At 32.9% G+C, this 23807-nt stretch overlaps 1 protein-coding gene across 2 annotated transcripts in view; it reads left to right on the top strand.

Moving 5' to 3' along the window:
• LOC133188372 (uncharacterized) overlaps positions 1-23807 on the top strand; it is an 84929-nt gene that overhangs the window by 24646 nt on the left and 36476 nt on the right. The window contains exon 4 of one of the 2 annotated variants that reach the window (XM_061323761.1): positions 4706-5430. The exons of the other annotated variant lie outside the window; for it this stretch is intronic. The gene's annotated coding sequence lies outside the window, so the exon portion shown is untranslated. Of the gene's footprint in view, positions 1-4705; positions 5431-23807 lie in introns of those variants that run through there. 2 annotated transcript variants of the gene reach the window in all.

The following is a 23807-nucleotide window of genomic DNA, read 5'->3' as shown; positions in this document are numbered from 1 at the left end:
AGAAAATCATTGCATTTGTTTTTTTTTTTCTATATTAACTTGTAACTGCCAATCTACACATTTTTCCAAAGCATTCAGACAATGTTAAAGCCCAGATGGAGATTCAGAAATTAATACTAAGTCATCAGCGAAAACATGTGATCAATAGGCATTGAATCTAAACATGCTGGTAAAGTATCTGAACTATGTAAGTATTCTAAATAAATCGTCAACATATAAATTAAACAGTGTAGGACTTAAATTGTCACATTGTTTTACCCCTCGATTAGCTCTGAATGGTTCACTCATCATGTTGCTATTTTTACAAGGATACATTGTATTAGAGTACATATCACATAGAAGTTTATGAAATATATGAAATATGAGGGCTCTTCGGAAATTATTGAGACATTGTGTATATTCTTCTTTCTAATGTACGTTTTTCGGTGAAAATTTGCATGTACGTTTGACAAAGACTAAGAATTAATAAAAGCAAGAAATATTTTAAAAATATTTTATTTCTTCTTTTCAATGGTATATAAATGTGTCAATGGTAAAGGTACCCGGCGCAGTCACGAAATCAGATATTGAAAATATGTAAAACCAACGTTAAAACTCCCAGTGGACCCATTGTAAGAGAGAAAATAATTCAAATTATGTATATAATTTTTCAATTTAACTTGGACTTCATTTCGTGCAAGTTTGCTAGAATTTCGATCAGAAATAAGAAGATCATTAAAAAATTTAAGCGCGGTATAGCAATCTGATAACGACGACAAAACGGATTTTGACATCAAGGCGGAGCAGCGAGCATATCTAAAATTTTGTGTAGCGGTATTGAGAACTCTTGTCCAGACTGAACGACCTGCTAAAACAATAACAATGCAATAAAACATGTCTAAGGGTTTATTATGTTCCCCAAACGAAGTTTGGGAACATATTGTTTTTACTCTGTTTCTTATTATTATTATTATTATTATTTTTCTTCCTGGGTACTTTTTTGTCCGTGAGTGATCTCCGAAACTATACATCCGATTGAGTTGAAACCTTTTTAGGGTTAATAGGAATGTTATGTAGATTTGCGGAACGAAGGTCATTTTGCGCGCACGTGCATGCACGTGCGTGCGCGTGCAATGAGTAAAATGACCAATATACTTGATATAGCCATAACTTTTATATCTTTTGATGAAATACTTTGATACTCAGAATATAAGGATATATTAATAGTGTAGACAAGATGACATGGTCAGAATGCACATGCATGCACGTGCGCGCATGCGCATTGATTAAAATAACCAATACAATTGATATAGACTTAACTTGTACATTTTTTGATGAATTGCTTTGACACTCAGAATATAAATATATATTAGAAGTGTAGACAAGAAGACTTGATCAGCGCATACATGCTTGCACGTCCGTGCACGTGCGTGCGCTTGCAATGAATAAAATGACAAATATACTTGATGTAGCCATAACTTTCAACTCTTTTGATGAAATGCTTTGATACTCAGGATATCAGGATATATTAATAGTGTAGACAAGATGACATGGTCAAAATGCACATTCATGCACGTGTGCGCATGCGCAATGATTGAAATAACCTATACGAATGATATAGACTTAACTTGTATATTTCTAGATGAATTGCTTTGAAACTCAGAATATAAATATATATTAGAAGTGTAGACAAGATGACATGATCAGCGCGCACATGCATGCATTTGCATGCACGTGCGTGCGCGTGCAATGAATAAAATCACCAATATACTTGATATAGCCAGAACTTTTACATTTTTTGATGTTATGCTTTGATACTCAGAATATATATAGACATATTATAAATGTAGACAAGACGACATTGTCAACATGCATATGCATGCACGTGCGCGCGCATGCAATGCTAAAATGACCAATATACTTGATATAGTTGTTACTTTTATACTTTTTGATGAAATGATTTGATACCCGAAATATGTAGATATATTTATAGTGTTGACAAGATGACACGGTCATCATGGACATGCATGCACGTGCGCGCTCATGCAATGCGTAAAATGACAGATATACTTAATATAGCCGAATTTTTTTTTATCTTTTAATGAAATTTGAATATAAAGATGTATTAAAAGTGTAGACAAGCTGACATTGTCATTTTGTACATGCATGCCCGTGCGCGCGTGTGTAATGCGTAAAACAACCCAATAAACTTGATTGCCTTATTTAATGAAGCTTACAGGGAATAAGACACCAAAAGGAAGTTGGGGAGCGTTTGGGGAACATCTGTAACGGTCCCCGTTACAATTAATACTAGTTTTTTCATTGGTATTTCCTTACAAATAATTTAACCAGAGTAAAAACAAAAGCTCCGGACGACCATCAATTATTACGGACTAAACAACGTTGACCCGCGTTGCACAACTCGATACTGCATGATACTAAGTCAACCTGTATATGACACTTCGTGTATATTTTACACCGGGATAGCAACAGCACACGTTTTATTTTATTTTTTTTTAAAGAATCTTAAAGAATCGTTTAAGAGTTATAAGAGACAGTTTGAATTTTGGAATGTTATATGTAATGACAGAGGAAGTAGATTGAACGCTTCCCGATCATTTCACTATGAGAAAATATCGGCTGACTTGACGTTAAAATGACGTAACGATGCTGTTCCAGGTCAATAGATATATGCTTGTTTATAATTTCACTGGAACTTATTTAATTATCCTATAAATTAGAAATTTTGCACAATTCTTTTATTTGTTCTTTATAAAATGTTGACAAATGTTCATGAATTTATCTCTGTCCTTTGTGGAGTAGAAGTAATTGTCTCAATAATTTTCGAACAGCCCTCGTATATAGTGAATAAATCAGGAGGACCATATCATGACTCAAGTAAGCGTTATGGCCGATGGGCCTCTTGTAATTGATGGCATATGTGAATTATATATTACCAGTCGGCCTTTGGTTTTTGTTCTTGCTTGATAATTATATTAAGCATGTTTTAGTGGAGCATTTAGTAAGTGGATAGTTTACATAATTTGTTTAATTTAGAATTTTTAAAAGAAAGGACAAATGTGATGTGGTTTGTGTTGACAACCTTACCTGCTAAAAATAAGGAACTTTTAAAAGTGTGAGAACAAGACTCACAAAATGCATTGAGCTTATTTGTAAAAGTCATATTCAGTTTGTGAATTTAGTGCATGTATTTAGAGTAGAATTCTAATCATTGAAAGGTATGAAAGTATGACACACAAACCTTTTTTTCCGGAAAATTCTTTTGGCAAAAATCAGTCTTTGATTTTAAAAAAAAATTTGGTATTCCTCGGGTTCGAACCCAAGCAATGAAAATCGTGAGAATAAATTTTCCCTTCAGACTTATTTGCTAACTTCTACGCTATACTGCTCATAACAAGCAATAGCATTTAAATCATGTTTGTGATATATGAACCTTCTCTAACCATGCTAAGTGGACTTCAAATATTTCTCGAAAAGATACGAATGTTGTGTCATAAAATTGTATTTTTAAGATACAGTGGGTCTTTGCTTCATGTTTTTGTTTAGTCTTTAAAAATAAAAATGGTGCGATTACCCACTCACATGGAAAAAGTTGTGTTTCAGTATGAAGATCATTTTTACCCTCTCTGGTGTATATTGTGCTATTTCATAGATGAATAATTTCATTATTTGTTAGATTGTTGTAAATTGTGTAGATTTTACATAAAGTTGATGTTAAATTATACATGTAACAAAGACAATTTTGTCATAATTGAGATTTAATTTTTCGCTTTCTTAATTGTCGCACAAAAGGCATTTTGCTCACCTTTTTCGCCCATTTTCTTTATTTCTAAACATAAAACGAAATGAGTGCAAGTGCTGAATTCTGTAGACCCTCACTCCACGCCAGAAATGCACTCAGGGAGTTTAAAAACTGCATCTTTGAAGAAAAAATTTTCAGCCCGATGCCAAGGTTTAGACTGATGGATGTTGAGGACATTCCCACTGCAAATTCAAGGTCCTTTAATACAGTATCTAAAACCACAGGGAATTTTTATTTGCAAATTAATGTTAATGGAGGGACAGAGAGGCAGTTGAGTGTCCGTCTTAGGCTGTCTAAGACACAACATAACAAATCACTCTGTGTCCTTGCATTTAACCCCCCATTGCAGACGGACAAAACTAGGTCAGTGACATGAATTGACAAATTTATTTAAGTGTTTATTATAACAGATATAATGTAACAGATCTGCTTTTAATTAATAACTTTTTTCTTTTCCTATTTTTTTTTCTTCATTTTTCCCCCAGTGTTTTTTTTTAGGTTTTGTCGACATTTTACATTATACATACTGACACAGTTCACCAGTTAGTTTTTACACCAAAATTGTAAGTTTTTTTCTGAATGTACATGATTCATGAACTTTTTTTATATACATTTGCCTAAATGAAGACATCGCTTGACCAGTTGATTATAAAGTCTTAATGAAATATCTTAGAGAACCACATCACTCATTCTATTGTATTAAAACAATTATACATGTATTGAATTAAAACAGTGATACATGTATGGAATTAAATTTATTTACTTAATAAATTACATAATATTACCTAGAATTAAATTTATCCTATTCTTTCTAAGTTTTAAGTAAATCGTGTACACATATTATATAAGGTGATCTTTAACATAAAATCAAGCAAGTAATTAATCAATGTGTATAATTTCTAGATTTCATAATGGGAAATGGCCCAAGTACTGGGGAGCTTTTCGTCTCCAACGACTCTGGTGGGAATGTCTGGATTCTTCTCACTCCCACCAAGGACTATCCACTCACTGGGTATTTTGAAAAAGACTTTGGATTGTCCACTTTAGCCAAAACTGGTGTCACAGCAAATACAGTTGCAGATTTGTATAACGCATGGACAAAAGGAAAGTGGGAAATGAAAGAGAAAGAAAAAATTTCAGGCGCCATATTGGATTTTTTCAAAAACACGGGTTTACATCTGACCTCCGGTTTTGCACGTGATGTTTACGATAAAAGCCTCTGTAACCCTTTGCATTATTTGAGTGCCTATGGATGGGGAATACTGAATAATTCGGAAGAAATTTGCGTCACGGTTTTAGTGGAAACGCCAAATGATGAATTGAAGATGACGCAATTTAGAACACTGAAGAACTGGTCCTGGGTCGTAAATTGCAAGTGCGTGACTCTTACAAAGGGAAAATCACTTTGGGAGAAGAGAATCTCCACTGGGTACCCATTAATGAATTTGGATATAAAAGACGATTAATTTCTTAATAAAAATTATTGCTATAAAGATAATGACCACTTTAGAGGTGTCCATGTTGTACTCCGTCAAACAGATAAATATTGTTATTTAATATTATATATATATATGTATATATTTAATAAGCATTTTATAGAAAGTTAAGCTCAAATAACTAGTAAATTGTTGTTCCACATCAGAATTTGTTCCTTTTATTTAAAATTGGGTATATTAGTATAAGTTGCTGTTTTGTAAGACGACTAGAAAGTCACAATTGCATGTTTTTAACATTTTCATAGTCATGCTTAAGTCTGACAGAAAGGATCAATTCCTTATTGTCAGCCTTGGCTTTTGGGATTGGGTACATGTACGTGACTACTTTGAATGTTTTAGCCCTGTTGGGACACCTTTGACCAGGATAAATATTCTTGTTTTACAGAATGTGTCTATAATGAAAAGTGTAAGAGTGCTGGCATATCAGTATTCAATATATAATTATATATATGATTGAATATCTTATTAACAGCTTTTGAAAAAGTTTGATCAGAACCTCTAATAAATATCGAAATTATCAATTTCAATTGAATTTTTATAACTAACTTTAACTACATAATGCAAATATACAAGTTTCAATTTAAAAACCTCTCAAAAAATTGAAAAGGAATACGATTTATGAAGGATTATATCTCGTGTTAGAAGGGTATTTATAATAAAAGAAAATTCTCAAAATCTACACTTTTAATTTATTCAGTATGTTGAAACTTTTGCCTTACATATTTTTATTCAAAGAATTTTTTATGCTCCCCTTCGAAGAAGGGAGGGCATATTGCTTTGTAGCTACAATACTGTAGCCCTCTCCGATTTTTTTTTTTTTTTTTTTTTTTTTTTTTTTTTTTTTTTTTTTTTTTTGGGGGGGGGGGAGAGGGCTACAACTCCTTAGGATCTCCGTAATGGTACAAGTGCGGGAGTGATTCACTACCGCGCATATTTCGGCTCAAATTATCAGTAAGTGGGCATTTTATTAACATATCTTACCTGAACTCATAAAATGTAGTTATGCAAGACAGGAATTGATCCAAAAATATACAGATTAATCCGTATATCGGTTATTTTTCGTGTATGTCAACATCACAACTTGAATTTATCCGCCATGTTTACTGACCTTGATCGATTTTATTTTGGGACAACCAAAGAGAATTCGGGATCTAGGGGAGCGGATTGTTTAGGATTTCCCTTATTTTAAGCATAAATATCACTGTTTATGAAAAAATATCCCATGGAATGCTTTAATTTATCAATGTTTATTGATATCACACAACACAAACATTTATCATCACCGACATTTACTTTATCAAGTGATTCTAAATTTCAAGCGCAAGTCTCAGTACATCACGCGAGAACTGTCATGGCTGCTGAGGAGAACGATTGGTAAACACGCAGATTTATTTTACTTGGTTTTCGCGTATAAAGGGCTATGATGTTGATAGTGAATAAAAATTCCGTCTCATTGGAAGTAAGTTGAATACAAAAACAATTTATTTTGCTTGCAGTCGCCCTTATTTAAAAAATATATTTGCACCATTACGGAGATGCAGTGAAATTGTAGCCCTCTCCTGAAAATATCAGATTAAAAAAAATCGGAGAGGGCTACATTATTGCAGCTAATTGCTTTGCTGCTGTCTGTTGCTCGGTCGGTCTGTCTGTCGGTCCATCAACAGTTTCCGTTCATTTTCTTTGCAGTGGTTGCACATACTGAAATGAAATTTGGTATACAGATTTATCATACGAATATCTAGGTCAAATTATGTTTTGGGTACGATCAAGCAATTTTTGACAGAGTTATGCCCTTTGAACTTAGAAAAATTCCAATTATTTCCAGTTTCCGTTCATTTTCTTCGCAGAGGTTGCACGTAATGAAATGAAATTTGGTATACAGATTTATTATAAGAATATCTAGGTCAAGTTCTGTTTTGGGTACGATCGAGCAATTTTTGACAGAGTTATGCCCCTTGGACTTAGACAAATTCCAATTATTTCCAGTTTCCGTTCATTTTCTTCGCAGAGGTTGCACGTAATGAAATGAAATTTGGTATACAGATTTACCATAAGAATATCTAGGTCAAGTTCTGTTTTGGATACAATCGAGCAATTTTTGACAGAGTTATGCCCCTTGGACTTAGACAAATTCCAGTTATTGGGGGGGGGGGGGGTAAGTGTTTCACAAACATCTCTTGTTCTTTTTTTTTTTTTTTTTTTTTTTGTTTTTTGTTTTTTGTTTTGTTTTGTTTTTTTGTTTTTTTTTGTTTGTTTTTTTTGTTATATGTTAGGATGATACAATTTAGGTTTCAAATGATATTTTAAGAACAAATTTTACACATTTTTAGGCAAAAATAATTTTAAAAAAAACATTTTTTTTACTCTGAAATTTGCATATTTTATCAAATATCTTAAAATTGACATCACTAGCCCCATTTTCAAGGGTTTTTTTTAAATTTGAAATTGCACAATACTTTCAAAATATTAGCGCTCAGTTAACGTTTATATAAAGCTTGATATAAGAAATTAATTTATTAATATCCAAAATATGAAAATTTTTAAGTGCAAAAAGATCACACAATAATTTACGCGCATTTTAAAATTTATTTTACTCCATGTATGAGCTAGATTGTACATTTATATACATTTATCTTTGAAGGATGAAAAGAATTTTTTTTTCATTGATTGAGGTATCAAAGGAAAAGTTAGACGGAAACCTTTGTGTGCTTCGCGAATTGATGAAGTTTCCGTCGAATTTTTCATTTGCTACCTCGATCAATAAACAAAAAATGAGATTTATTTCTTCAAATGTTATAAAGACTTGAACTGTAGAACTTAGGTTTGTTTAAATATTGGCACCCGAAAATATCTCGAATATTGGCTGCCGAAAATGTCTCAGCTACAATTTAAACCACAGTTTGATATTGCTCGGCGAGAACAAAGAACTCGACATAACTTTTTTTTTTAATTTATTTTGCTCCATTTCATAAAGAAATAAAAAGGACTGTACATGTGGTTATGGGGTGTAACTAAGGACACGTTATCAAGGAAAGAAAAGTTCATATGCACTTTCTCCAATTAATAACTTTCTGGAAAAATAAATGATAATTGTCCTTTCGGAGATCGAGAATTCTAGCACCGACAATATATGAAATGCAATATTTTAATTCATACCTCGAGGGATGAAGAAATTTATGATAAGACATTTAATAGAAAATTCAGCAGTGCCCATCTTCCCAAGGCGCGAATTATAATAGTTATGTGTTTTTAATTTGCTACTTCCGTCCTAAATCCCTAATTCACACCGGAGACATCGACTGGTTACTTTATAGATACTTACATCATTTCTTGTCTCTGAAGGCCTTGACGTGCAGTTTTTCATCTTTTCAGTATCTTTTCTGTTTATATTAAAATTCTTTGACTGTGATATAGCTATTGTGGTTCAACTTAAGTTCAAGGATGTTTTTGGAAAGAAGGTGTATCAATATATTTTTTTCTCATACTAAGAGGATGAATTTTTATGTAGAATATTATCTTCTAGTCCATGAAATTTATAGCAGAAAAGAACACTTTACATGAAAATTAAAATTGTATTCTCCCCGAATACAATTTCAACATTTTCACGAAAATTCAATAAAAGTATTGCGAAGATGGTCTTGTATTATTTGTGAAATGTAAAAGGATCAGGTGCACTTTGATTCAGGTGAGCTACATACATGTATGTATTTAAATGCATCTTGGGTTGCCCATGTGTCTAGAGTCATGCCAAAAAATTATACTTTTAGCATGCTTGATGAATAGGAATTCAAACCTTAAAACATTTCTTTCCAAGAGAGATAATTGTACATAGATATTGTATATAGATATTCAAATTTGATGATATTATTAAAATGCAAAACCTAGATTTCTTTGAAGATTAATCTTTGCTAAACACAACCTCTTAGGATCAGAATTGAGCTGTAATTAAGCATCCAAGTAATAAGTAGGGCTTGATTTTATCATAGTGTGCCAGCAATTTTCATACTATCTGTGGAGCTGTGATGGATCCAATGTGCATGTTCCTGAAGCTCTACTCTTAAGGCACGTCTTAGTTCTTCTAAGATAGTTTCTTGAAGCAGTCCTAACTTGCGATACAAAATTGTCTTTAAAAATGTCTTATTTTAAGACATCAAAGGCGGTCTTTAATCCCCCTTTTTGAATTGCTCGTTGTCACAAAAGACAGTATGGAAGACAGTACGCGTACACTATTGCATCTTAGGACTTCTTTTAGGAGTGTTTGAAGCGGTATCAGAGAAATTGGGGTTCCGTTTCGTAGTACGTAAATGTATTCAAATATATATATATATATATATATATATATATATATATATATATATATATATATATATATATATATATATATATATATATATATATATATATATATATCCCTTAGGAATTAAGTCAACATAAGATGTGGTAACTTCCAATACGTGGCTTCAGTTTACAAAATAAGATATGTCTTGGAGTAATCTTTAAATATATATCTTAAGTCTTGTATTAACAGTGTTCTTAAGATACCTTCATAAATGTGCCCACTGAGTTTCACACGGGAACAACAAAACCTTGCCGGCACGTCGATTTACCCAAATGGACCCAAATGGAACCCAAATGGAACCCAAATGGACCCAAATGGAAACACAAATGGAAACCAAATGGAATATTAGATATACATCATCGTATTATCAAGTTGTTACTTGTTTAAAATGATGAAAATAATGAACTTACAAATGGAGAATATTAATTATTCATTTCTAATATTGTATTTTAAAATACGAATTAATTTTCTATAGTTTTCTATACATCGATAAAATTATTGGGGGGGGGGGGGGGGGGGGGTAGTGCGCCTTTCTCGTGCCCCCCCCCCCTCGGTTCCTACGGCTATAAAATCTATAAACTTTAATATGAAATACTTTCATTTTGTATTAAATGATATAGATATGCAAAAGTTATTTCAAATAGAATAAAAATATTAATTCGTATTTTAAAATACAATATTAGAAATGAATAATTAATATTTTCCATTTGCAAGTTTATTATTTTCATCATTTTAAATAAGTAACAACTTGAGAATACGATAATATATATTTAATATTCCATTTGGGTCCATTTGATTTCCATTTGGGTCCATTTGTGTTTCCATTTGGGTTCCATTTGGTTCCATTTGGGTCCATTTGGGTTCCATTTTGGTAAATCGACGCACCCAACCTTGCAGAAAAAATGTTTGCTAAAATTGTTTTATTGTGTAAATGCCCAGTACATCTGTTGTGTAAACGCCCAGTATATCTTCATAATTGGACCACAGTATGAACCTAGAATATTACATGGGGATGATACGCCATCACAGGAGTCGGTGTTCCTATCAATTTTACCAAACAATTTTTTAAAGTATATTATACATATAATAAAAACATTATACACGGATTACTTTTTTATATTTTGAAAATTTTGATCGTCTGTACGCCGATTCCCGTGATAATACTTATATTAACATAGGAAAAACCTTTTGGAAACAAGCAAATTAATTCAAAGAATTGTGGTACCCCGAGTGGATGGGATGCAGTTATTTATGATTAATTTTAACTGTCTTGCTTGTGAGTCCTATCTTTTCTTAGACTCATACAAAAAGGACAGAAATTATTAAATAAGTGACAGTTATGGCAAAGATTATAGCTTTTAAAAACTACATCAAAGATCAAGGTCATGAGGTCAAATATCATAATACAATTCGAAAGGTCTTGTCACAAGTAATGCACATGCATATTGCACATAAAAGATATGAAAGTCCTGTCTCTTCTGGAGCATAAAGGTTATGGTATAGGTTAAAATATTTGATAAGTAGGTCAAACATCTAGGTCAAGGTCACGAAGTCAAAAATGATATACTTTTCTGAAAGGTGTTGTCATAGGTGATGTGCATGTAGAAATATGAAAGTCCTATCTACTCTCATTCAAAAGTTATTACAAATGTAAAATTAATTTGAACAAGATGTGTTTGTGAAACACTGATGCCCCCTCATGGCAACTTATAGCAAAGGTTAAATTTTCTCAAATGCAAATCAAATATGTTCGTACCCAAATTTAGGGGGTTTTTTTTCATATTTTTATCAAAAGTTGATGATTGCAGTTTGTTAAAGTAATATGCTAAGTAATATCCTAATGTTATGGAATTTTAAGTTTATGCCTATTATGATTCCGCGATGAGTCGAAACAGATTAGATTACTAAAGGTTTCTAAATTCAACCGCTGAACCAATTTCAACCTATATTGGCATAGAACATCTATGAGTAAAGGGGAACAAAAATTGCGAATTTCATGGTCCATGCCCCATGGGACCTAAGGGGTGGGGCAAAATCGTCAAAATTAGTACAATCTTTCAAAATCTTCTTCTTTACTCCTTGACATCAAGCAGTCAAACTGATGGCATAATTGTAATAAGCAATGAGTCCTCTACTAAAATTGTAAAATTCATGGCCTCGGGGTCAGGACTTCTGGAGTTAGGGTGGTGCTCTAATGATCAAATAGTGTAAATACATAAATTCTTTAAGAGGGCTGGGTGGTCGTGGCCATTTCTAGACTATATTGATCTCCTTTAGAAGAAGAGCTCCATATAAAGATATACAAAAATGATCAAATTTTAAATCTAAAATGTATGAATTTTTTCTTTGCAAAATGATAGTTGACAGCTTAAGATATCATATCTAAAAAAATAAGTTATAGCTGATGGTTAATTTCCCTGTATATAAAGCAGATAAGTTGGTACATGGAAATGATGATCAAGGGTGTCTCTTCCAAAATTGTGAAATTTGTGGTCCCAGGGTGAGGGGTTATGCAGGAGGGGGGGGGGGGGGCTCTATAGATTATATAGTGAAAGTGCATTATTTCTTTAAAAATCTTTTTCTCTTCTCCTAGGCATTTCGCAGATAAACCAAATATAGTTATGATGAGCAAGGGCACATCTTCCAACATTGTGAATATCTTGGCCCCGGGTCATGGTTCTGATGTTAGGGAGGGGCTCTATTGATCATATGGTGAAAATGCATAAATTCTTTAAAAATCTTCTCCTCTCCCCCTGTATATAAAGCAGATAAACTACTAGGTGCATGGTTATGATGATCAAGGATGTCTCTTCCAAAATTGTGAAATCTATGGCCCCAGGATGAGGAGTTATGCGGGAGGGGGATCTATTGATTGTTCAGTGAAAGTGCATTATTTTTTAAAGTCTTTTTTTTCTGTTCCACGGCATTTAGCAAATAAACCAAGTTTATAGTTATGATGAGAAAAATGCCTCTTCCAAAATTGTGAATATCAAGGCCCATGGGTCTGGGGTTCTTGTGTTATGGCGGGGTTATATTGATCATATAGTGAAAATACCTGAATTCTTTAAAATTTTTCTATACTCCCCCTGTAAATTAAGCAGATTAACTAGGTGCATGGTTATGATGATCAAGGTGCCTCTTCCAAAATTGTGAAATTTTTGGCCCCAAGATGAGGTATTCTGCAGGAAGGGGCTCTATTGATTATATAGTAAATGTGCATTATCTCGTTGAAAATCTTCTTCTCTGCTCCTATGTATTTAGCAGATAAGCCAAGTTTATACTAATGATGAGCAAAGGTGCCTCTTCCAAAATTGTGAATATCTTGGCCCATGGGTCTGGGGTTCTGGTGTTAGGAAGGGGCTCTATTGATCATATAGTGAAAATGCATTAATTCTTTAAAAAATTTCCTTTCTCCTCCTGTAAATAAAGCAGATAAACTAGGTGCATGGTTATGTTATCAAGGGTGCCTCTTATAAATTGTTAAATTTGTGGCCCAAGGATGAGGGGTTATACGGGAGGGGGTTCTATTGATTATAAAGAGAAAATGCATTATTTCTCTAAAAGATTTTCTCTGCTCCTAGGTATTTAGCAGATACATGTGAACCAAGTATATAGTTATGATGAGCAAGGTTGCCTCTTCCAAAATTGTGAAATTTGTGAAACTAGGGTCGGGGTTCCTGGGGGGGGGGGGGGGGGGTCTATTGATTGAATATATAGTGGCAATGCTTTTTTTTTAAATCTCCATCTCTGCCCCTGGGTTTTAACAGAAAAACTAATTGCATGGTTATGATGAGCAAGGATATTTTTTCAAAAAGTTTGAAATTCATTACCCGGCCGGGCTCAGGGTTTTTTAGGGTGAGGCTCTTTTGAAAATGTAGTAGAAATGTATTATTTCATTGAAAATCTTCTTTGCCTATTGTTAAGGCAACATAGTAAGAACATGATTGTGATGAGCAAGGGTGCCTCTTCCAAATTTGTGAATATCTTGGCCCCTGGGTAAGGGGCTCTGGTATTAGGATAGGACTATATTGAATTTATAGTGAAGATGGATTATTTCTTTGAAAATCTTCTCTGCTCCTGTGCATCCAGGATGCAAACAGTGTATATACAATTGTAATAAGCGAGGGTGTTTCTACCAGATTTTGAAATTCTGTACCATTTGGTCAATTTATTAATTTCTACTGAAAGATGTTATTCCCCTTTGTTATTCATCTATGATAGTTTATTACTGCATATAATGTAAATTGAAAAGGTAATTAAATAAAAGAATTATACAAAAAAATTATGATAATTTATACAAAAAGTCCTTTCATAGTTTTTTAATGGTTAGGTAGACTTCAAAATAATAGATAAATGAAAATGGGACAAAAATACCATATATTTGTGCGTTAAATAATTTCAAAGACTAAGAGATGCCAATGTAAGGGGGGGGGGGTTGAAATGTGGTAACTAATGGTGCTAATGGTAACTATTGCTTTTAGTCCACATGGGATATTGACAAATGGGGTAAAATACAGGCAAATAAATCGATCAACTTTCAGATATTTTACTGAGTACTAAACTAAATCAATATTTTGTTGATCCCTGATCATCCTATTTCTCTTGCTTTTGGGCAACATAGCCTCATTTATGAGCTTATTTTGTTTTAATTTATGGATCGTTACATTATACTCAAGTGACCGTTAAGGCCCTTGGGCCTCTTGTATAGGAAATATATTTATGCACCATATTTTCGGTAACAACAGTATCATATTTACTCTTAACTAATATGCGAACATCATGATATATCAATACATTCACGCTTCTCTAAATTATGCCCCTCCCCTTTGCGGCTTATGCCCCCCCCCCCATGCTGCTTAGGTCGAGGAGGGAGGACAAAGTTGTACTTTGAAATTTATAGAAAAATCTATATGATTATTATATAGAGATTCAGGCTAAATCCAACAATATTAATATATCAGTATAATTTCCAGTATTGTATGTATGAGAATTGGACTTCGAAGTGAGTTCGAAACTATGAAAAAGATTTAAATCTTTATTTTATACAAAATATGTAGGAAATGTTCTCAATTTTTTTTTCTGAAGAAGAGAGCTTTAATTTCCAAGCACCATGTTGTGTAAATTCAGTGTAGTGTCAGCCATGTCTAGGATTCATGAAGGGGCTGCGAAAGGGGTATAAGGATTTAACATAGGAATATGCACGGTTTTCAAACACAAGTTTGTAAACTTGAAATCAAGTACGTATATCTGTATCCCAAAGATTAAATATATTGAGACCATGCTGCGTAGGTAATAAGGGCTACAAATGGGGTTTAGTTTTTAGGAATAAAAAAATTAAAGCGTTAAACCTGCTTATTTACCATTTATATATTTATTTAAAATTACTCCTGATACTAGAATTTTGAATAAGATACGATGTTCTCTTGTCATAGAGTTCTTCAAGGCGACACATGCGCTCCTTGATTCTATGCATCTTCAGAATGTTTTCTCTTACATATACATTTTTATCCATATTTTTGTTTTAAAATTATAAATCTTCAGATATTGAGCTTTTCTTAAGGTGGGGGAGGGGATAAAGTTGCATCGTGTAACCTTGATTTTTTTTTTTTTTTTTTTTTTTTTTTTTTTTTTTTTTTTTTGGATGTGGCAGAATAAGTAATTTTACACCTTAATCTCTTTCTCAATGTCTTAAATGATTAGGTCGGTGGAGATGCCTGCATGCATATAACATGTACACCTATAGCAAACTCTCATGATCATGTAATCACATTTCAAAGAAAAAAAACATCACATTATTATTATTATTATTATTATTAAAATTTGTTAAAGCGCTCAATTTTACATACAGTATGCAATCATTGGCGCTGTACATACAATAAAATACATACATATAATAAAAAAACAATGCATATGTTAAAATATCAAATAAAGTCTAAATGATCACTGGCTGTTTAAATAAAATATACTAGTGTTCACAATTAAATGTTATTTAAAAGCACATGTGTAGTAAAACGCCTTGAGATGTCGTTTAAAAATACAGAAATCAGTTAACATTCGAACGTTCGTTGGCAAATCATTCCAAATCGAAGGTCCTGCTACCGCGAAAGACCTAGAGGCAAAAGTTTTGCGTCTTACGGACGGGACGTTCAATGTTTTCGCTGCAGGATTTACGGATCGAATGCTATATGATGATGTTCGTAAACTGAGCATTTCTTTAAGATACTGTGGGCTGTCACTGACGTTAATGCACTTGAAGACAATGCATGCAAGTTTGAATTTAATGCGGTAGTGTACCGGTAGCCAGTGTAGTCGTTTGAATGCTTCAGTAGGACTATCCGTAGACCTCAGCTTCAACACAAGCTTTGCAGCACGATTTTGCAACAACTGTAGTCTTTTAATGGTACACTCTGGCAATCCGTACAGGACACTATTTGCAAAATCTAAATGGCTAGTGACAAGGGACTGTACAATTTGTTTACACGAATCATCACTAAGATGTTGGCGAATTTGTTTAATCAAGTACAAATTCAATGAAATTGTTTTGCATTTTTCACGGACAAATTTTTTGAAAGTTAAATTTTCGTCCAAATAACATCCAAGATATTTGATACAAGGAGATGAATTAACATCCGTATCCACTACATTAAGGGAAATGGAAGATGATAGAGATAACATCTGTTGACTGCAAAATAGTACAAATTGAGTTTTACTAGGGTTAAGTTTTAGTTTGTTCAGATTCATCCAGTCATTGATGGTAACCAATACTTTTTCTAAATTTGTTGTTACACGTATCTCATCAGCGAAAATCTTCGGATTAAAACTATCGTATGCAGAGTGGTCATCTGCGTAACCTAATAATGACACAACCGAGTCTTTGATGTAATGTTGTAGCGTACTCGCGTACACGGTATATAACGCAGGTCCGCATATGCTGCCTTGCGGTACCGAGAAGTCCAGACATCTAGGTTGTGATATAGACGCGTTGATATGCACTTCGGCTTTCCTGAACGAAAGGTATGATTGAAACCAATGAAGAGCTACTTCAGATACTCCGAAAGTAGTTTCTAACACGTTGCTAAGTATGGTATGGTCGACTGTGTCGAATGCAGCAGAGAGATCCAATGCGACTAAGGCAGTAACTTCCTGTTTTTCCATTTTCCACAGAATGTCTGATGACAGTTTCAGGAGAGCTGTTTCGGTACTGAACCCTCTTCTATATGCACTTTGATAGCTAGGTAGTAATCTGTTTGATTCCAGATATTTCATAAATTGGTTCAGAGCACATTATCTGTAAATATATATATATATATATATATATATATTGATTGGAGTATTAACCATGCGAATGAGAAATAAGTTTAAATTACTCAGCTATTTCATATATATTTTACTTGATAGACACATCGAAAGAGACATTAAAGGCAAAATACATTTTTCCTACTTTTAAGTGACTGTGTTTTGTCAAATAAAGAGAAAAAAACATAAAATGATTGTTTTAGATAAAACAGAGATGTATATAAATTTACCTCTTGATCATACTAACGTTTTGCCGCCACTCTTTAAATTGACTTCATTAGTGCTCTATGTGATTGTATTAACGGTGTCTATTGCTGGAAATACACAGGTCATAGTCTACTCCTTCAAGCATGGAAAGTGGAAAAAAAGTGAAATCGCCATTTGTTTGTAGTTTTGCTTTGAGTAACATAGCTATTTCCGTGATTTGTGTCCCCTTCACTATTTTGTGCTGCGTTTTAAACTTCCACTGGCAACGTTTTGCAGATTTCCTTTGTCCCACAATATCGTATGCACGTTCAATTATAATGTTAAAAAGAGCATTTGCTTTGGAGACATTGTCGGTGCATCGCCATTACTGTATAAGCAGTATTCCTAATAGCACTATCTCTAGAAAGAATGGGAATATTATTATTTTGGTTCAGTTGTTCTTTTCCTTTGTTCTCTCTATACTGTCGTTAGTGACTAGTAGGGTTATACACATAGAACCAACAGAAGAGGGGTACTGTTTTGCCGGCTTCATCAAGAAAAGGGTACACTTTTCTTTTTCCTACTGGCGTTCTTTTTACCGGCCATTATTATGGCTGTCTCCCACATCCGTACAGGAGCTATATTGCTATCTAGAAGATTACCAGGAGAAAATAACTTTGAAAGGGATGTTCGCGTCCAACAACGTAGTATAACGGTACGTTTTTGCTTAATATCTGTTGGTCTTAATGTGAACATGATTTCTCTCTTGCTTTTTTTTTTTTAGAGAAATACAACATTGGTATCGTGTTTCTTATACAACCGGACCAAAGTCCAGGAATTTTTTTCCTTCAAATTTATATCTACGTGCAGTTAATTTTCATTCCTTTTTGAATAAGTAACATTTATTTATGAACGGGTTATTATCTTATGGTCTTTTTCTTTCAGACGCTTATATTTCTTGCTGCCTTAGTGATTGTTTTCGTCGTCTCTTGGTTACCACTAACTGTCCTTTTTGTCCTTGGTGACGTTTTACGTACATTTGTTGATGGGAGTGGACCTCATATGACATGGCTGGCCTCCCAGTGGTTGGCGTCTTGTGATCCGTGTACTTATCCACTTTTATTGTTTTACAAACGAAGGAGAAAAGTAAATTGTCACAGAAAAATTCGCAAAATGTATCTGGACAGTCAGGAAAAACACTGGAAAAATTTTTTTTCACTGTAGGCATCGTGAGAAGAAGAGAAGAAAGAGTGGTAATTGCTTATCCTAAAAATGATCAATTAGAATCAATGTGCCTCTCAAATTCGCCAAGCGCTCGGCACTTTGAAGTGAAAGTTGCGGGAACTCTTTGATGAGACGTTTAAAACCGAGGATAAAGAACCCTCACTGCTCAATGGTCCTAAGTGCTGAGTTTGAAGCCCTTCACCGGTATATATGGTGACGTCTCTATAGAAGTGAAAAATTCTCCCACGGTACGTACAACATACAATCAATCTTTCTCAATCCCAGCTGAAATTATAGGTATACATGTTTCGTATTATTATGAATAAATGATTCTAGTACATGTATATCATACGTACATCTTATTATTAATTTTCCCCTTTTTATTGTTTTGAAATATAGGAAACTTGCATGTTGCAAGATGGTATGCTCAATTATCTCTATTTTTGATTAGTGCTATATTATCTATCAATTAATGGTCATGTTTTGCGTATCACACGTGGTTTTCATTTAGGATTCAAATTTACTGTAAATTGTTGAAATTGATAGTATTCCACTTAATCCAAGTCATGTCGGGACTGTACTGTGAATTGCTCTTCGTATTGTTGAGGTAAATAAAATGTCTTAATGCATTCATGTGTGAATTTTCCATCATCTAATTTTCTTTAGTCAAATGTTGACTTCTACTTTCGGTGATAATTTCCAAGTTTTTAGATGTAACCTACACACACACACACACACACACACACACACACACACACACACACACACATATATATATATATATATATATATATATATGGACAAAAATGTATAATTTTATATATTACAAACCGTATCTCAGGTACCAATCTTGGGTATGAGAGTGCAAACTGAACTTGAATTCAGTTCAAATTAATTCAATAAATTATCATATGGCATTTTTCTCTAGTGTTTAGTAGCAAAATCGTCCAATCTCTGTGGAAATGCCTATGAAATATTAAATCTGTGTTGCTGAATTTACGTACAAGAGAGGGACGAATAGCATGTTAAATCTTTTAATATATGAAGCTCATTGGCATCAAATTAGCATTGAAAAAAATTATTATTTTAAAATTTTTAAATTTTCTTCAGAATAAATAATAATCGGGCATACTAACGCAATCCCTTTACTAATAATTAAGACAATAGTTTAAGACTACATGCTGATGCCGTGGTATAAACATTGAAATTAAAGAATCTATGTACGTTTGATTTGACATTTATAATTATTCCAGAAAATTCATGTTTATCATAATTATATTTGTTGAAATATATCGAAAATATCTTCTTTTCACTCTATCAGTTACTTAACGTCAGCATTTAAATTTTGAAATTACATAAAACCATCCACAAGAAATGACATAAAACCACGAGATATTTTATTTAAAAAAAAAAAAAACAAAAGGATTTTATTGAATAATAAATGGGTATTCGTGTATTGAATGAAAAAAGGCGAGTAACCGGTTACTGAAATTTGATACATTAGACAACCTATATATATATATATATATATATATATATATATATATATATATATATATATATATATATATATATATATATATATATGAGGTCATTTTCACCGTCCAGACACAGTTGTATTTGAATGATAATACTGTTACCTTTGAATTTTTTTGTCTTTTATTCGCTCAATTGCAACAAGGGCAAAATAGGCAAAAACAAAAGGTAGATAAACTTTCCCTTTATAGAGTATATGATAAGATTTCTTAGCTTAATTGCAAATTTTTCTACGCACTATCATCATATTATTGTAAGAACTAGATAGAAATTTCATTATTTTGTTGCATATAGCTTTCAGTCTGCAGTTCTAACAAGCTTTTCTTTGTCAGCAATTTAAGTAATCTTTATTAGTATCATTATTATTATTAATCTTTGTTATTATTACAAATTTTTGGCTATAATGAAATATTTGCAATCAGTGTAACTTTCCTTATGAAATCTATTTAAATTCTTAGAAAATTTACAATATTTAACACTCTTCAACACACGCAAAACTTTGTCAGGAAGCGGTAGAATATAAGAACTACATACACTTTCACTAAACTAGGAACACCAAAATGTGTGTAAAGCTCGAGTTGTTTTGAAATGTTTCAAATAACACTTGTTTTGATGTCTCTATCGCTTGTCTGTATAAATGGAAGTTGTTTGGCAATTGATATCGATTGGAATGTTCGACGTCATAATTCTGTGACGCTGAAGAAAGAGTCATATTCCTGCTCATTAACGATAGTTCATGGGAGTATGAACTTTTAACTAATAAAGCATAGAGATAAAGGATTAATTATATAAAAACACACAAATTTACATGTATTTGAAAAGTTCATAAAATAATGTATTGAGACTTTTCAAATGATATTTTTATGAAAAGCTTATTTATGAAAATTCATTATATATGAAAAGGCAATTTTAAAGATATTAACAAGATTAGTTTATAGACATTTGTTGTGTGAGATTGAATTTTCCTTTAAAGTTATAACTTTCTTGAGAAAAAAGTTTACCCAGAATATGTTATATCAAGCTATTAATGCGCAATGCCAACAACTGTTAGCAACAAGATAAATTTACATTTAAATTGATTTAGATTTTAAAAGATTAAGTTAAAACAATGTCAATTTTATGTTATAAAGTATAAGAATTCATGTTTTAATAAAGAAAGCTGTTCCGAAAAACATCAAACACAATTGCTGCCAAAAGTTACTAGTATTTAACATGAATCTTATAATTCAAGCAAAATACACTCCATAAATAATCTTGTAGCCTTTTTTCTATCTATATGGACTAACAAAATAGGAGGTTGAACATTAGTTTCCATTCCACTCTTTGGTCTGGATGACGATCTATAGAAACTTTCAAAAGTAAATTACAGAGTTTATAGTAAAAGATGTTTCCATGACATAAAAACTGAAAATTTAATGAAATATGTGGAGATAACGAACAGTATTCGAGCTCAAAAGTCCATTAAACATTACATAATAGGAGTAGAGCAAACACGGACCTCTAAGACATCAGAGGTGGGATCAGGTGCCATGGAGGAGTGTGCATCCCCTGCAGACCGGTCACACCCGCCGTGTGCTCCTTGTCATGATCGGGAAATAACGGAAAAATCCGTCGACGGATCATTGTGTAAATAATGGCCTAACAATTAGTATGAAAAAAGTCAGTCAGCATTTGACTTAATGAAAGATTGAATTTGCTGACAAGGTCATTGTATCGACCATAGAACTTACGAAATGATGACTTTAATCGAAACTGCTGATATTCTTGTTTCATCAACTTGTTTGTCAATAATTTACCTCGTTTTAGAAATTTTTCATACGTAGAGCATGCTCTTGCGTATCGAATCAACTAAGAAATATAAACCTTCATTCTTCTGAATACAAAAATAGGTCTGCTAATAACGGGGCGCAATTGGTACCCATGGGAATTCCAATAGTTTGTTGGAAGACCTGGTCTCCAAAAAACCACATAGATATTGTCAATCAGAAACTCGAGCATCTTTTTAATGTCAACTTCAGAGTACTTGTGTGTACAATCAGAATGTTTTTTAACAAAGTAATTTTGCAAATGGCCAATGACAAGGTAAGTATATTTACGAGTTCAATTTTTATTGAAAAAGCAGCTGTCAATGATATCAAAAAGCCTGGACTTTAATTTATCGTGGGGAATGGTTGTGCATAAAGTTGAAAATCCGTAAGTTTTTAAGCTGTTGATTTTGGTAAATCTTGTGATTTCAAATTTTCCAAAAGTTCCTTGGAATTTTTTAGTATCCACATCTGATTTACATCTCTTCTCGAATATATTGTTGCACAGTACTCTTGACGTTTCTCCTTCACTACTGTAAATATCTTAGTGAGGAGTAAAGAAAGAGGCTTGGTAGAACATTTACTGGAACCCGCTTTGTATCTTTGTTTGTAAGGATTTTTATGGAGTTTTGGAATCCAATATAAATATGGTAATTCAAATTCATTTTGGTTGTTTGGAATATTAAAAATATTCAAAACTGATATATGATTTTGAAGAATGTCTTCCTTAGAAAGGGAACAATGAGTATAAGTCGGATTGCCACTTGTAGAATTAAATCCAATTTCCTCTAAAATACATTTAATATAGTGAGCCTTACAAACAAAGACAATGTTGTTACCTGTTTTGTCAGCAGGGACCAATACGTACTGATCATGTAATCTATCTAATTCTTTTTTAACTTCTGGATTACTGAATACAGAAGGATAGATGGTTCTCATTTTGCCACTCAATCTTTTAACATACATCTGATACATTTGATCCATTCTGACAAAGTGTCAAGGTCTTCTTTTTCATGTCTGGGCCATCGCCTGGCGTAATCCTCTACAGAATCCATAATATTTATGAAATTTCGACGCCAGTTGAAGGATCAGTGTTCCCTATATTTAGGGCCATTTAAAATTAGTGATCTAAGGTCCTCATTATTAACTATATTTACGTCACCAGTAATAACGTGTCCAGCACGACTATAGTTATAGGGCGAAGAAGAACATGAAGACGATGGAGGATTATGTTTCAGATATTCGATATCCAGGCCCTGTAAAGTTTTCTTGTAATTAAAAAGTTTGGAAGCAATAGTCGATGTATATTTGTAGGAAATACAAGATATAGTCTTTAACTTGAAATATGGTGGAATACAAGACTGGACCCTTTTGTGATTAAGAATATTACTCATATTAACCGCGTCAATTCCTTTGTTGGCAAATTTAAGGAATAAACGGATTGTTTTAGCTGCATTTTCTTCAGTAAAACGTGGGGGTTTAAAAAGCCTATGATTTGCGATATCCATAATTACAGATCCGAGCTTATATTCTGGTGTCGAGGAATCAAAAATGGACTTTCATTGACCTTTTTAAGAAGACTAATTAAAAGTTTGAAAGGGACAGAGTAAAGTTTGGTGCGAATATGATGTAGACCTAACTGTTGATTTACGTAAGGTAGTAATGAATCAAAAGAGACATCGTGTATTAAAGGTTTATTGTAAGACCGATGCCCATGACTACGCTTACGTCTCTGTGTATGGTTAAAAAGTCCCATCACATTTACATTGTTACACTGTGGACTGGAAAGATTCCCAACACTATCGACACAGGCCAAGCAATAAATAGATATTCTATACTAATTATAATTAGTTATATAAGTCCGCCATCATCAGGAATCCACTTATATATATCAATATTGTATATTCTGTTATCACACCGCCGAAACACTAAATTAGTGTCGGATCTAAGTGAGAACGGGGTTCGTGGCTTGATGGGAGTCACTTTTTTACTAGATGTTCTAGAAAATTACAAAAGAGACCATTTAAATCAAAAAAAGAAAGTTAACAGTAATTCTGATATACCATTGGTCATGGTTACAAAATACAACCCAGCCATTAGCAATATCAAAAAGAAATTGCTAA

The sequence above is a fragment of the Saccostrea echinata genome, unplaced genomic scaffold (assembly GCF_033153115.1).
Source record: "Saccostrea echinata isolate AGI-Se365-2 ecotype Australia unplaced genomic scaffold, CSIRO_AGI_Sech_v1 ptg000016l, whole genome shotgun sequence".
In the NCBI taxonomy this organism is placed as follows: Eukaryota; Metazoa; Mollusca; class Bivalvia; order Ostreida; family Ostreidae; genus Saccostrea; species Saccostrea echinata.
Note: the sequence above shows the minus strand (reverse complement) of the source record. Positions and strands in the feature narration are given on the sequence as shown.